This window comes from Sinohyriopsis cumingii, chromosome 4 (genome assembly GCF_028554795.1).
Source record: "Sinohyriopsis cumingii isolate HCF-2022 chromosome 4, ASM2855479v2, whole genome shotgun sequence".
Taxonomy (NCBI): domain Eukaryota; kingdom Metazoa; phylum Mollusca; class Bivalvia; order Unionida; family Unionidae; genus Sinohyriopsis; species Sinohyriopsis cumingii.
The window spans coordinates 13,205,138-13,222,472 of record NC_142964.1 but is presented as its reverse complement, the minus strand read 5'-3'; positions in this window follow the sequence as shown (position 1 = coordinate 13,222,472).

Below are 17,335 nucleotides of genomic sequence, written 5' to 3'. Positions count from 1 at the left end.
CTACTTCAATAAAAGATCTCGTCGGGTAGAAAGTATCTGCTTGTATCATGGACTTGGAATTCAATTCTTTCACGCTGATTTGATAGTCGTGCGTCATAAGAATAAAATTGATAATCACGTACCGATTCATCTTTAAGGACTTGTGCGTCCATATCGAACGCTGGATCGGATATACTCTTGAACATCTTTGTTATATTTATTATCGTCTAAAACGAGAAATTCCACTTCCCGCTGTCAAACTTGAAGCTATTTGTTTCTTCATCTTCACCAGCCAATTCTGCTAGAGATTCTTGCCGTTCTTGCAGCTTTTGTTATTATTTTACTGACATTTGTATGCATAATTTCGGTGCTGGCTAGTTTTACTGGTGGTTGTGGTTTTCGTCGTATTAATCGTGCTAGTCTATCCTTGATTAGTGAGATTGCTTTACCGGCAACATCATCAACCAATACCTTTATCCCGAACAACGTCCATAGCTTTCATTCCTAGTTGTTTTGCAATCGGTATTGCTTTTGGGGTTATCCTTCTGAATAGACCCTGAACAACATCGCCCAGCCCATCACTGTAAATCGCTTTATAAATAGGTAATCGTTATTTCATCACCTTGAACATTACAGGTCCACACTGAGCATTATGTACGATCATCTTATTTATTATTTATTTATCTAATCACTGTGATAATCATCAACCATTTCATCGATAAGAGACCGATAAACATCGATATCCATGATACCGCCTGTAAATAATCTTCGACAAATATCAGCTGCCCCATTCATAATTTCTGGAGAATTGTTTCCAGCACGTTTCCCTGCAATCAGAACTTCTAGTCGTTTTACGTCAGATAGAACATTGTTAGGACAAGCAATAAAACCACTTCCTTGAGTAGAAAAACCAGTTCCGGTTGCTCCTTCTTCCACACTTGTTGTTTGATCCATTTTTTTCTGAAATAGTCTTAAGGGTGATCTTTCTACATTTGACTTTTTAAGTTGCTCTCTAGCCTTTTCAAGTTCCAACATCATCTCTTCCTGCTGTGAAATAGATTGTTGTTCTATTTGTTGCTGAGGTGGAGGAAATTGATAGGAAGTTTCTTGCTGGGTGTATGCACTGGAAGAGGCTTTTGTTTTAGTATCTCGTTATAAAGTCTTTGTACTTCTTCAGCAAGACGTCTGTATTCTAAATAATCATCTCTAGCTTGTTTTTTGTCGCGAAATATGCGATAAATCCAGATAATAAGATTAGAATCAGTTACATTTTCATAACCGGGTTTTAAAATACTAGATCTATTAAACATATTAATTAATATTTTTTTCAGGTAATTTCTTTTCTTTAGTATTTTTAATTTCTTCGATAACACCTTCTTTAATTTTTTGAATCAGATCAATATTTTCTTTTCTTACTTTAGGTTTAGGTACAAGTTCTTTTTTTTCACATTTTCTATTTCAGAACGAACTTTGCCAATACCCTCAAGTATTTCTTCATGTACAGGGAGAGGTTGTGCGGCACTATCTCAGTTGGAAGATCTTGTAAAATCTTTTTTGTTTGTTTAGTTGTTTTTGCTATTTTTTCAGTTTGCTCAGCAGTTTGTCTTACTGATGGAATAAGACCTTCTGCAACTCTTTCAGTAACTTTTGTAACAGATCTAAATAACTGTTCTGTGCCTTTTGCAAATTCAACTTGAGATTCTTGCCGTTCTTGTAGTTTTTGTCTAACAGAATCACGAACGGGAAGACTTTTTTAAATTGCGTCTGATCTCTCTCGAGCTAATCTAGCTGTATAAGACTGTAGCTGGTGCCATTATTGATATAACACTGATTTAATTACAGCGACCTCAGTGAAGCGTCACGGTGTGTAACCAAGCGCGCATATTTTTTTTAAAAACACGACAATAATAAAGCAACCAAAAAAATTTAGAGAAAATCTCGGTTAGTTAGAGGTTTTGGTTTGACGTTATGGACCTTAATTTTTTTCGTTTTCGTAGGAAGCTTTATTTTTCATAAAAGGACTTTCCAGCAAATGGGCTGTTCACCCCCTCTGCTGCTTCATGTATTACAATGAATGCTAAGAAGAGTCGTTAATGTAATAAAAAGCCGAGAAAATGTTTGCAAGGATCCTCTTCAGCTCGAATAGGTTATATCACTTGTTTATATTATTTGCCAACCTCTATCCCCCCCCCCCATCTTAATATAAGTGTTGTGAAATACACTAAGGTTAGGAAATACTATGAGAAATTTCAGCTGTAAAAAAGCTTCCGACGGCACCCCTTTCTCCTGGAGCTTTGGAGCAATACACCACCTCCCGTTGACCGCCACTCAGCTACCCCATCGCGCCGCAGCTGTAGCAAATTCTTAATGACATTAGGTCGGTGTCGCAAGCGGTTGTAGAGATGGGTATGGCTGATGATATCGTACTATTTATTGTTGGAATGGAATAGCTGTCACTTGGTGCAGAAAAAAGTGAGGTCAAAAGAATACGCGTATATATTATGTCTGTAACAAATGATGTGACGAATATGGCACGTTCATATTCTTTTCTCGTTCATTTGTGTTAGTTACCTCAAATGAAAATCAGCCTCTCCCTTTTAATTACGTATAATACCTCCAATCAGTTTCCGGAATAATGTGGGCGGATAAATCATTGGACTGTTTTTAATGAACGAATTTTGAAAGGTATACGTTTTAAAAATGCATTTATCACAGTCCTATAGCTTTTGGGTACTATCTTGAAAAGAGGAGTGGGTGGGGCTAGATTCATGTGACGTCATAACGTACTTTCAATTCTCGGACTGTGGTGTCATGGAATCTGAAAACGCTAGGAGATATAAATGTCATTATAGAAGTTTTGCATAATGTGTGTATGTATATAATAAGTGTAACGAATTGCACGAGAGAGAGAGAGAGAGAGAGAGAGAGCTACATACAGAGTGAAGTTATTGCTCATGAAAATTCGATGTGTTTTACACATGATATACAGAAAGACGTGCAAAAAAAAAATACAAAAATATATTTTGCGTCTGTAAATCGTGCCTTTTTGGATTTATTACATAATATGACAATGATTTGAGTTTTTTTCTTCCTTCTTTTTCATTCAAGACTCATTTCTCTTATTGACGTAGAGTTATACTTGAAATTCGGAACCTTAATTCTATGTCCAGAGGGTATTGTTCTCTTTGTGGTGCAATGCAAATGTATGCCTTTAATTTTTCTGATAAGAAATGTGAACGGTAAATTACAAAATTTATTTGTGAGATAAATATTTTCCTAAAACAATAAACTTTGTAGAATTAAGGAAACAAAAGCAATCAACGCCAAACTAACCGTTTCACCATTTATACAAATAACATCTGCGTCCAAGACATAAATTCGATTGATATTTATATAAATTGAAGCTTATTGACAGTTCTTGACTTGACTTGAAAGATGCGAAAAGAGGTGCCCTAGAGACCATTATTCCATCAATATCCCCCACGAACAACAGAAAGTCCCATAGATACTGCCAATTCAGGATCTCTTTTTTACTTTGAAAGGAAAATGTCTTTTTTCCTATAATTGAGTGTTTGACTAGATAACGTTGAATGTACTCTGGACCTCCTAAAGTGTTTATTAATATATCTTATATGCCCGTTATCGATATCCGGTTTGAATGACAGCCGTTTGTATTAGAAAAAATAAAGAATGCTTTGTTTGCACACAATGGGTGTTAACGTGGCTACTCATTTTGATATGTCGCGGGGTGAAAAATTGGAAATGCGTCAGAACATCAATAACATGTTCGTTGATAAATAAGATCATTTATAAAAAATAAAGACGAATGTAGTTTTATTCTGTATAGTAAATTCTTGTTCCAGCTCCCCAGAGTAGTCTCTTAACACAATTAGCCATTAACCATTCATTGTTTCACAAATGCAGTTGAGGTATAATGAATGAGTTTGTGACTTTTAGGTGTGAATAATTGAAATAACGCGCAAACTAATGTGTACAGTTTACCTTAAAAAATAAAACCCCTGGTCAGACAGATTGGGACAAGAGACAAAACTGTTACCTGTGTTTAATTATGACACCTTTTGTAGCATGCCATGTCCCTATTAGTTTCCATTGAGTTTGAGAAGTATTGTCACTCACTCCAAAATATCGATTACAGTGAAAGGAAATGCTCTACCAATATTTCCACCGGAATTTTTTAATGTTAAGATAAAGTAAATTCTTGTAAATCTGCGGAGGAATATGGGGTAAAAGAGAAGCTGGTGAAGGTGCGCGTTTGATTAGGAGTTTTCTCCAACAAAGAATATGCGGACAATATGGTGGCTGCAGAAGTTAAGTGGGAGTTTGAGGCAAAGTCACGGAGCAGCAATGTATTTACTTTAACCCGTGAGCCTTTGGTGGGTGGCTGGAGAGGTGTTTAAGGATGGGTTTAGACAGACCTTTTGCTGTCATGATAGCAAATCAGAAGGTGGGTGACTATCACCAACATACCACAGAGGCGTAGCTATGATATTTTGCGCCCGGGGACGAACTATAAAATTGGCGCCCCAGCCCCCTCCCCGTTTAATCACAATTTTGAATATTACCCTTGTTTACTTATTATAATGTAACGCTGTAAGCCTCATTTTGGCGCTCCTGTACCTTGACGCCCGGGGACATATGTACCCCCCTGCCCCCCCCCCCCCCCCCAGCTATGCCTCTGACATACCAATTAGAGGTTCGACGGCAACTGTGAGATCTAGCTATTAAAGCGAAATATTTGCCGAAGTATAGCCCATCGAGAGTATTTGGTGACTAATTTTCGTAAGCGACAACCGGACCACATATAGCCAATTTTGCTTCTAGCAGATGCTACCCTTGAAGCAGACTTTCAACCGTCACAGGTAGCATCTATGTATGGACTGAACAACCAATTGGAGAAACGTTAGCCCCACTAGAGCATAGCAAATGAGGTAGGGTCAACAAGCGGAGAAACGGTAGCTCAAACATACAAGCCAATAACCAATCGCAGAACCGTAGCCCAACGATACATGTAACAGCATAGTAAGCATAGGAGCTCCAACATACGAGGCAGCCTTGCAAGATACAGCTCAGCAATAACAATCGGTGAACTCCACCTTATACATTATGGGAATCCGTGCACCAACGGCAGATACGGTACACATGGTCCAAGATATTGCGTAAGGAAGCAACCTATTACCCAACGTTGACGCCGTCGACTACCTAGAAGTACAGGAGGGCCGTACGCACCTGTCCGGACTTCTGTACGGACTTCTAACGCTTGAGGACGACATGTACCTTTTTGGTTACTTCCGTTGCAAGGACATCAGTTACACCCAGGGCAGCGTGCTGCGTACGACCATTGGTGGGTCCGCCAAAGTAGGTTTTCTCCATATCCTATGAACAGTGCAGAAAGTAACTGTCGCGAGTCGTGTCAGCACCAGTACAGACAACCCCCGCATCAGCATCGAGTATTCAGTTGGTCTGGGAGTGAGCATCGGCCGGGTAGCGTTGTCGACGATAGCAAAGATCGAAGCATACTATTCAATAGCAGAACACCAGCCGCCGCAGTATTTGTATAAAAGTTCATTATTACCTTTATCGAATACATAACATTTCAAAACAAACCGAGAGAGGATATAGAGTGTATTGATATTTATTGATTAATGCCACTATTGTCTCTTACATATCTTTTCGAGATATAGTGCACATAAAATATAAGTGCATGTAGTAGATACTCTCTTGTGATGGGTAGTTTTCTTAATATTGAAAAGTTTGTTTCGTTTTTTTATTTCGACGCTACATTTTAGTAATAAATCTACAGTTTCCTGTTCCGTGATCATATTCAACGTAGTGGGTTACCTTTCCGTATTGAAGCATAATAAGAATGCTTCAACGCTATAAAATTGTTGGTGGTAAAATGCCGCCAAGGAAAAGTAATAATATCATAAAGAATATAAATGTTATTTTCTGCGAGATTTTATAACTTGAATGATATTAGTACAAAAGGTGAAGAATTATGTTTACTACGAGTGAAGAATACTCCCCAGTTCTTTGATAAAGCATAAGGACAATGATGATAGAAAGTATTACGTGCGCAGAGGTCGAAATATACAAATGACGTCACAATGAAGAGCATCGTAATCGACACAGACTGATTCATTATTCCGTATTCATCAGAGTGGGTTACCGCCACATGTTTTTGCTACGATGACTCAACTGCTACACCGTTGTAATTGTGGTAAACTGTCACGTGGGGGAAACCGTGCAATTTGATAATTAAATCACACATAATTTACATTGCATCATCTAAAGTAGGTTTAGCACAGAATCTGCAGGTTACTACGTAGAAGGTAAAGTCAGAATAGTTTAATTACAGTGATGTACATAATATATTACATGGTAGCATGCGACTGATGTCACATATGCTGATAACGTCACTTTGAACCCATCTAAGCCATCATACATTGTCTGGTTCTTTTTTCTTCAGTTAGCATTTTAATCTACGACAAGAGAATTAAGGTAGGGCCCAGTCCACATACTCGTCAACTTATGCGCGGAGATGGACTATAGTTGACGTGACCTAGGTCAAAACAGCCTCACGGATGCAATATAATCGGGAAAGAGTATGACCCGTGAGAAACGCGATCCATACTTAAATTCAAAGTTAACTAAGTGATATAAACATATCGTCTTTCAACTGACATCATTCTAGCGCAACTTTCAGTTACATACAGACTCATTCATATCTACAAAGTCCCTTTGTATAACAAATCTTTCATAGACACGTTTTCGAAGGAGTCCCTTTGCAAAACAAATATTTCACAGACAAGTTTTTAAGAGGTACCTTTTGCAAAACAAATCTTTCACAGGCACATTTCCTAAAGAGTCCATTTGAAAAACAAATCTTTAACAGACTCTCTTTCTAAGGAGTCCCTTTGTGAAACAAAATATTGTACAGACCCACTATTCAACGTTCTGTTTGTTGCAAGATAAAGAATAAAAATACCTCACCTTTGCTCACCTGGTTACATAAGATGCTACTTTTTTCAGATGATGAAAAGTAATTCTTATGGCAAATCTTTGGTGTTAAAAGAAAGTCTCATATGATAAAAACGTTCTGTGATTTTTGACAAAGTTAGAAAGGTATATGGATCTTTGGAATTAAAGGTTAATCTATAATTCGTGAACAAACCATGCACGATTCCGAGGACGTTGTACATTATTTCAAATGTCAGAAAAATGTCGACTCCACGAACCTGTTAATCCTGTTCTTATTTTCAATGTCAATAAAGATGTGAAATAAATAGATGAAAAATAGATGAAGATGATTTCACAATAACTAAAGAGAAGGCAATTGCATTTGAAATTATTCATCTCGAATTTACAGCTAAATAATAAAAAGTTAAAGAATTAAGAACACTAAAGGAATGTCTTTAAGAGATAACATTAAGCGTCTTCCAAACACAATGTATATCACTAACAACTGTGCTGATTCTGATTTTAACTTTTGCGAACCATTGAGAAATAAGAGTGGACCATCTGGAAGTGATATAACAAATGTCCTTTCAAAACTCTGTGTGCGTGCGTGTGTGTGATTTATATTTTTAACTTTGCTGTAACAATTGTACGATCATATCACTACGATGTCTGCAGTGTGGCAGTTTATTAAGATGTCTAGCACTGGTGCGTCATCCCGCAGACATGTAACACCGTGTCCCACCCAGTCATGTTATCCTGACACCACTCCGCCCAATCCTAACACTAATCAAATGCTGAGTCCAAGTTAGGCTGCTGCTAGTATAATTTTTCTAAGTCTTTGGTATAAATCGCGGCCAGGGTTCCAAGGCGGACGCTCTAACCAAGCAGTCCACCGGAGCGGTATCTTTGAAATGAAACAGGGCCTATACGTTCTCAGAAAGATATGTTATTCTGATAACATCTGATTCGGTCTTGAAAATTAAGGAATCCTATTCAATTACATGCTTTGCATAGATCAGTCTCCATTATTTTTACATTGTTATCACTTACTCGCAAGTCAGCCTACTCTACATTAATAATTTGGGGAACTTCGCTTAAACGATCACTGACTTGGAAAATACGAAGCTTAAAATAATTACTGTTATTTGGGTCAAACGTGTTGAATTTTAGAATCCAAATGGCTACTCAAATGTCACATACACACATCAATGAAGCAATGTACCAGTGATACATATTCCACAGATCAAGGATTTTATGATAACCGGACATATGAAAATTGCTTGGAATATAAACTTGTTGTAGATGTCCATGAATAAAGGCCGATAGGAGTACTGGCTATTTCAGGATTATTTTATTCACGGCCTGGAACCATTATTGATAATGACTACTGTGTGCTTGGCCTGAAACCACCATTGATCAGGACCACCTTATGCATACACCGTTAGTAGTATAAAGGGATACCCTACGGACAATGGGAATTAGCATTACAGAACCCCTTGGGACAATCTACGGACAATGGAAATTTAACATGGCGAAAAATCGTGGGACAATCTACGGACAAGGGGAATTTAACATGGGAATAAATCGTGGGACAATCTACGGACAAGGGGAATTTAACATAGGAAAAAATCGTGGGACAATCTACGGACAAGGGGAATTTAACATGGGAATAAATCGTGGGACAATCTACGGACAAGGGGAATTTAACATGGGATTTTTTTTTTAAAAAATAAAAAAGGGGTAGGCAATTCAAAGACTATCTCTTTTCGAGAAATATGGCTGGCCCTGAAAAGGGCCTTTGGGTTTATGTTAATGTATTCATAAACATAAATGGCACCGCATTGGTCTTCTTCTTCTCCTTAGGCTGCGTCTTACTGTTGGTCCGTACATCAGCACTCTTTTCAGGCATCCTTGTCTTTCGACGTAGATCCTACGTATCCACAGGCTGGTGTTGGTCCTGTGGACAACGGTCCACTTCGATCGGACATACATAAGCAAGTCTGTCCGAAACATCATGGAAGACACAAGGGTGGATGACTCAACTGTAGTCCACATCTTGAAGCGACGAGAATAGGTGAATCAATGCAGTGAACGGCGCTTATTTATAGGGACAGGAGGGATTGAAACGGATTGAGTTCATTCACCAATCCGATCACGCGTTACAGAATTCAGTCAGCCCGCATCCAATCCGAAGAGAGCAGTCTGTGACGTCACGTAGTCAATATAGATTCGCTAACGCTTGTGTGCAGTCAATCTATGCGACAGTGATTCAACATGACGGAAACTCAGAAAACGATCCATTGGGCTGCACCAGCAGGGGAGACTGCCCAAGGGAACTCGGACTTACTTTCAGAAGAAGTGAATTGGGATTTTGTGGATTTTCTCTCCTCGCAAGAATTTGTTCCGGAACCTTCGTTAGCTTCTTCATTACCGCAAGTGGAGAATTTTAGACAGAGACAGAAAGAAGAATTGGAGAAATTTATGCAACGACAAAAGGAAGCGGAACAAGCTTTTCTCCTACAGCAACAGCAACAAGAAGAAGAGGTAAGAAAAAAACAACAGCAGCAACAGCAAGAAGAAGAAGAAGAAGTAGCAGCAAAGAAACAAGAGGGTGAAAATCAAACGGCCACGGTACTGTTGGACATTTTAGCGGAGTTAAGAAGTCTGAAACAAATGTATCAGACTTCTTTATCACGACCGAAGAGAATACGACCTTCCCGAGCTAAACACGTCAACCCTGTGACTAAGCCTACCGTACCACCCTTAGTGATTTCAACCCAATCATCATCAACATTACGCAGTCCAGAAGTAGGCCTTGGCCGTGGCAAAGGCATAAGGCAGTTAAAGTTGATTGCTTAAACTCACCCCTTCACCATGAAGAAAAAAAGGCCCTTTTCAGGGCCACCCACATATCTCGAAAAGAAATACAATTTCAATTTGCCAATAACTCAAAAAAAAATAACCCACCCATTTTACCCTTATAGTACGTGTCTGTGTATGAGTGCGTGAGTGTATCTTCTTATTTTAAAATCATAACTCAAAGACACTTACCTTATATCATTCATTTATTCTTTTCTCCATTTTTTACAATTCAATTCACAATTCACAACACAACACTTTAATTAAAAGTTCATTGACTTCTTCTTTCTCCTTGTTTAGTCTCTCTCTTTTTTTAATTTCTTCACCGTCTCACTCTTTTCCTCTTCTTCTTCCTCCTCGCTTTCTTCCCTTCTTCTTTTTTTCTCTTGTTTCTTTTTCTTCACCTGTCTTCTTTCTTCCTCAGAAGAATCCCTCTCTTCTTCTGAAGAATTCCTCTTTTCTTCTGACTCCTCTTGTTTCTTTTTTGGGCAATCTGGAGACCAATGTCCTTTTTCTTTACAATAATAACAGGTATCTTGACTTTTGTCTTTTTTATCCCCTGTTTTTTTTCTTTTTTGACGGTCTGGACACTCTGAAGACCAATGCCCTTTCTTCTGACAGATATAGCAAGTATCTTGACTTTTATCTCTAAAGGAAGGAGAGTAGTCCGTAGGCTGGTCTGAAGAGAATTTTCTAATGACCCCTCGCAAAGCTCTGACGAAACGTTCCATCTGGTCAGTCTCTTCCATCGTTGTGTTCGGCTTGAGAGTGAAATGAATAGTGAAAGGACAAGACACACATCCTTTTATATACGCTGGTCTGCTATGACTATAAAGTAGTTTATGGTGTTTGAACTTGAGTCATTTGACTTTTTGCTTTCAAGATGAAACGATCCCATTCATTCGAGAAGAAAGAAGAAGAAAGTAAGAGGCAGAAACGTGATCTATCGCCTCGTACCAGGGCTGAAATCTTGGCACAAATTCATGCCAGTGATTTTGAAGAGGACATGAGTGAACCAGAATCCGAACCCTCTAAACCAAGTTCACCACCCTTAGTCAACCCTGAAAAGTACTATTCCATTCGAGAGACGGAAAAGCGCTCCTCTAGAAAATTTAGAACCACGGCTTACAAATACACGGTGAAGTTTAAAGATTTCAAGGCTGAAGTGCCGTTAGAGAAAGCAGAAGTGTTCATCACCGAGGTGTGGGATTCTTTGCTCACTTCACTCAAGCAGCAATGTCAACCCAAAGAAGACGATCGCTTGAGACTTTCCATACAACACGACGGTTTGAAATCCCCTGTTTGGATCGAGTTTAGCACCCCTGCAGAATTGACTGCTTCCAAAGTCATGGACAAGATTCAACACGTGCAACAATCTAATGACCAGTTTGACATCACCGATGGTAAAGCCACACTGGACATGACCCACGTCTCTCCTCCTCAAGGGACTGGACGCAAAAAGATGTTATTGGTAGACGACCTTCGCAACACCAAAACAAGTCTCGTCCGAATTAACAACCCTCAAGACCAGATGTGTTTAGCCCGTGCCATCGTGGTGGGACGAACCTATGCCAACAAGAACGACACGGTAGAATGGAAAAGAACCTGGGACACTATTCAACGTTCCGACCGAGCCAAACAACGAAACGAAGCAGAACTCTTGTTACAACAAGCCGGATTGCCCAAAGACACACCCTGCGGCATTCCTGAGATGCAAAAATTGCAAGATGTCCTAGCTCCACGCTACACCTTGAAAGTGCACCCTCAAGAAATGCGCGGACCTCTATTGTTTCGAGGCCAAGATTTTAAGGACGGAAAATACATTCATGTTTATCATCACGATGACCATTTCGATACGATTACCAGTATCACCGGATTTCTGGGATACGGTTATTACTGTGAGAAATGTGACCATGGTTATAATAATCGAGAGCAACACAAGCATTGTGGATTGAAATGCTCAGGATGTTTGGCCTCTTCACCCTGTCTGAGCGAAGAACCAGTGCCTTGTTCCACTTGTCTGCGCACGTTTGTCAGCCCTACCTGTTACCAACAACATCTGAAAACGCAAGGTTCACAGAAGAAATGTGCTTGTCAACTCCTGAGATTGTGCCCTACGTGTGAACAAGTCATATGTACCAATGCTGCCAAGGCACACGTATGTCGAGGAAAGAAAAAATGTCACATTTGTCACCACATCGTGGACTTGGAACACCAATGCTACGTGCAAAAATACCAACCCCCACCAGAGAAAGAGGACGGTCACAAGAAGAAAGGCAATTTCATCTTTTTCGATTTCGAATGCATGCAAGAGACCGGCATTCACATTCCTAATTTCTGCGTGGCTCATCGAGCGTGCGAGAAGTGCATTCAAGAACCTATCTTCAGTCATTGCCCTCACTGTAGCAAGATACCCGGAGGGCGTGAAAAAATCTTTCGGGGACCAAACACGTTAGCCGATTTTGCCCAATGGGTCTTAGACCCCGTCGACAAGACGTGGAGCCAAGAGGACATCGAACGTTACGGAGATTGTCATTGTCATGCCACGGTGATGGCTCACAATTTCTCCGGATACGATGGACAGTTTCTTTTGAGGTACTATACGGAACAAGGCACCGAGCGTCCTAAAGTGACTTTGAACGGAGCCAAAATCATTTTCATGCAAGTGGGACAAGTACAGTTTAAAGATTCGATGAGCTATTTGGCCATGCCTTTGAGTCGAATGCCTAAAACGTTTGGAATGACAGAAATGGCTAAAGGGTACTTTCCACACTTTTTCAATACGGAAGCCAATCAACATGCCGTTCTACCCCATTTGCCTGAGGCTCACTATTACGACCCCAACAACATGCGTACCGAACAACGAGAAGCTTTCTACGCTTGGTACCAGATTCACGCCTCGGACCCTTTCGACTTTCAGGAAGAAATGCTAAAGTATTGTCGTTCCGACGTGGACATTTTACGGCGTTGCTGTGGAAAATTTCGAGAACTGTTCATGGAACACGGAGGGGTCGATCCTTTGAAAGAAGCTTGCACCATTGCCAAAGCGTGTTCCTTAGTGTACCGCCAACGATTCATGCCTGAAAATACCGTGGCTGTCATCAGTCCTCAAACGACCCACTATGTCAAGCGTCAATACTCGGTCAAAGCCCTACGTTGGTTACATTACTTGTGCGACAAGGAAGACAAATGGATTCAGCATGCCCGCAACGGAGGAGGCGAAAAGACCATTGGAACGTATTCGGTCGATGGCTGGGACTTAGAAAACCCCAAGATCGTGTACGAGTTTAACGGTTGCTTATTTCACGGATGTCCCGTCTGTTACCCTGACCGTGGCACTAAAAATCAGTTTTTGCAACGAACCATGGAAGACTTGTACCAGGCCACTTGTCAGCGACGCCTAAAGTTAGAACAGCAAGGATACCAAGTGGTGGAAATGTGGGAACACGAGTACGATCACCGTATGAAAACCGATCCCGAGTTTAAACGCCTCGTGGAAAGTTACCAGTTCATGGACCCGCTGAACCCGAGGGATAGTTTGTACGGAGGAAGGACCAATGCCACCTGTTTGCTGTACCAAGCCGACGAAAAGAAAGGAGAAGAAATCAAATACTTGGACGTGTGTTCGCTGTATCCCTACGTGTGTAAATATTGTCGCTTTCCTGTAGGGCACCCGCAATTGCTGACGGAACACATCGACCTGAAAAACATTCGACAATACGAAGGCTTGATCAAGTGCAAAGTTTTGCCTCCCACGAACCTCTACCATCCCGTCTTACCTCACCATTGTCAAGGCAAACTGATGTTTCCCTTGTGCCGTACTTGTGCCGAAACGTGCAACCAAGATCAGCCTTGTCAGCACAGCCAGGAAGAACGGGCCTTGACGGGAACCTGGGTCAGCGTAGAATTGTTCAAAGCTCTGGACATGGGATACGAACTGTTAGAAGTATACGAGATTTGCCACTTTCCCAAGACACAACAGTACCGCAAGGGTGATCCCAGTCAGAAAGGCATTTTCGCAGACTACGTGGATGCCTTTTTGAAACTGAAGCAAGAAGCCAGCGGCTATCCTTCCTGGTGTCACACTCCCGAAGACCAAATAAAATTCAAAGAGAAATACCTGGAACAAGAAGGCATCACTTTAGACCACATCGAGAAAAACGAAGGCAGGCGATCGTTTGCCAAAGTGATGTTAAATTGCTTGTGGGGTAAAATGGCACAACGACCGTGTTTACCCAAGACGGAATATTTGACAGAACCTTCCCGCTACTTCCAGATGATTCACGACAAAACCAAATACATGAAACACGTGGACGTCGTTCGAGAGAATTTGATCTTGGTCAATTACGAAGAAGATCTGGACTTTGTACAAGACGACCCTTTTGGAAATGTCATCATTGCGGCTTACGTGACAGCCCATGCTCGCTTAAAATTGTACGAAGCTTTAAAACTGTTAGAAGAACGCGTCCTGTACTTTGACACGGACAGTTGCATTTACATCCATCACCCGATTCAACATCACCCTGACATCGAAGGAGACCGTTTAGGAGCCTGGACAGACGAGCATCCCGACGACAAGATTCTAAGTTTCGTCAGTGGCGGTCCCAAAAATTACGGCTACGAATACCGGGACAAACAAGGAGAAGTGCACACGACGTGCAAAGTGAAAGGACTGACTCTGAATTATCGTACCAGTCGAGTGGTCAACTTTGGGGTATTGAAAGAAGCCTTGCAATCGGGAGAGGATGGAAACTTTAAAGTGACCACCTATCAACCTAACAAGATTGTACGTTTACCCACTCACCACATCGTCAGTCGACCCTTGGAAAAAGTCTATCAAATCGTGTACCAGAAGCGAGTTCGACTTCCCAATCATTTCACCTTACCGTATGGACACGTCGGTATAAAACATTGGTTGTAAGAGGATAGCCCCCCACCAGAAAGATGACTTCGCCACAGCAAGAATCGAGTGAGAAACCCGATGAGAACTCCAAGTTCAAACCCTACCATTTTCCAGTCTTCTTACCTGACTATTGTGATTGTGCCCGTCGATTGGACACGTTTCAGAAATGGCCTACGGATAGGGAAGGATTACTTTCTTCGCATGTTTTAGCTAGAACAGGATTTGTCTACTTGGGACCTGAGTCAGGATTGGGATACGAGGTACAGTGTTTCGCTTGCGGACTGAAGTTACGAATGGATCTATGTATCTATAAAGATTCAGCTATTCTGGAACATACTCGATGGTCTCCGCACTGCCCTTACCTTTCTATGGCCTTTCCACCCATCACACTACGGTACAATGTTGACGGTACCTTAGAGACGGTACCTTCCAGAACAAGACATAAAAAACGTAAAAAAGGAAAGATGTACAAGCTGGAGACTGCATTGCGACTAGTATAAAAAGAGGGCTATGGTCAAGATCGATAGTTCATTGGGACTACCAAGACCGAGCGAACAAGATGAATACTTTGAAAAAGACATCGTTCCAGTTTGGGGATTGTAAAAAAGCTGTATCTTTCTCTACTGGATGGATAAGACCCAGACATTGCGACGGAAAATGTCCGGAAGGAAACTGCGATTGTCCATGTGGTTACCATTGTAATTGCGTAACGGAGTTTGCAGACGAGTGCGATTGTGAGCCTTGCGATGGGACCGATGCTGTACGTTGTGATCTGAGCGATGCCGTAAAGCATCATGGGAACTTTGTTCTCACTACCCCTGTCATGGAAAGTGATGCTGTGCGTGTCAAACCTGAGGGATGCGAAAGCGATGCCGCTCGTCCTCTTGGACATTTTACTGGGTTTAAAGGGGAATGTCGACCTTCACGTTTACCTCCCTACGGATGTCATCCAGCCCTGAGCAAACTCCTGCCCATGTCACTCAACCCTCATCGAAACGAACCTGTGAAAAACGAATATTCGTTTCCTGTGCGTTTGTCGGAATACTGCGACTTTGAAAATCGTCTTCAATCGTTCAAAGGAAAATGGCCAAAGTATCTGGGAGGACCGACCCCCGAAGAATTAGCCAGAGCCGGATTTTTCTACTTGGGCGAAGGAGATAAAGTCAGGTGCTTCAGTTGCGATGTGACACTTCACCACTGGGAACCGGAAGATTCGGCCTACGTAGAACATGCTCGATGGTCACCGAATTGTCATTACTTACCCTTAGTGGGACCGAGACATTGAAGTAACTTACCATGTCGTTGACAAAGAAGAAACCAGATTGGCTAGGAGTCAAATGTTGGACATCACCGAGACCAGTATTTAAACTTCATTTCAAAAACGATATTGAATCATTACCTAAAGAACTGCAAGAGAAGATTTACAAGGAAGTTTGGCAGGGGTTTGCCAGAGTGAAATCTCAATGGGTTACTGTAGAACTTTTGTGTCGAGAAATTCATAAGAGGAAAGTGAAAAAAGTCAACCAGTGTGTTAGATTTCTTTGGGTCAAGGGTGCATTCATCCTATTATATCGCTTTAGACCGTTTACATCAAAAGAGTTCAGTGACATTCTTGGACGTTACCCTGAATGGCAGTGGTCAGAAATTACTCACTATGTGGATTACTTTTGTGAATTGTACAGACTGACCTATCCATGAGTACTTTACAAGAGAACATTCGTGCTTTGCCTGTGGAGTTGAGAGAACGCATTTACCGAGAGCTGGTGAAAATACAAGTGAAACGTAAAGAACAATTGCATCCGTTACGTCACCAGATCTTTAACCACTGGTACCTGAATGGTATAAGAGAACTGATTCGTCAGAAATTCTTTCAATGGTCAGACATTGTTCAAAACTTTGAGGTCGCTAATGATCGACATGTTCATGATTATGGTTACTTCGAGATTCACCTAGTGCAACGCATTGAGGAAGACAAGTTAAAGGATTACCAACATATTTTACGTGGAATCTACTTAGAGGAAGAGGAAACACCTAAACGAACTCTGACGTTTCGGTTACAGTATGCAAGATTTAGATTCCCTACTGGAGAACGAAGATCTCTGGCTAGAAAGTACGTGTATTGCATCCGAAAAAAAGAGAATATAAAAACAGGCTGTCATGCCACGGTTTATGTCACATGTCATCCAACAGATTCCGTGGAAGGAACTCAATGACCATATTCAAACCGTGGATCATTACCATCAATTATTACAAGAATTGTACCCATTCAATTTTGGACGACAAGTGGTGTGTGTCTTAGTGACTTGTTTTCTGGGATTTCGTTTACCAGCCGATTCTTTGTGGACTCTTTACGATCAGTACTTACCACCTCCATGGCCTTAAATGGTCACGAAAAACTCCTTTTGTTCAAAGCCTTGCGGTTTCATCTGGATACTTCTCGACCTCAACAGGAAAAAAAGATTCGTCAACTTTTAGCGACCCAAGACGTGTATGACGATGTGTGTGTAGCTTGTGACTTACACCCTCATTGGACAGATGTTCGTGATTGGAAAAAGGGGGGTTTTGAGGCTTGGACCCAAGAAGTGGCCCAGTATGCACGAGAGTTGTTCAAGGAAA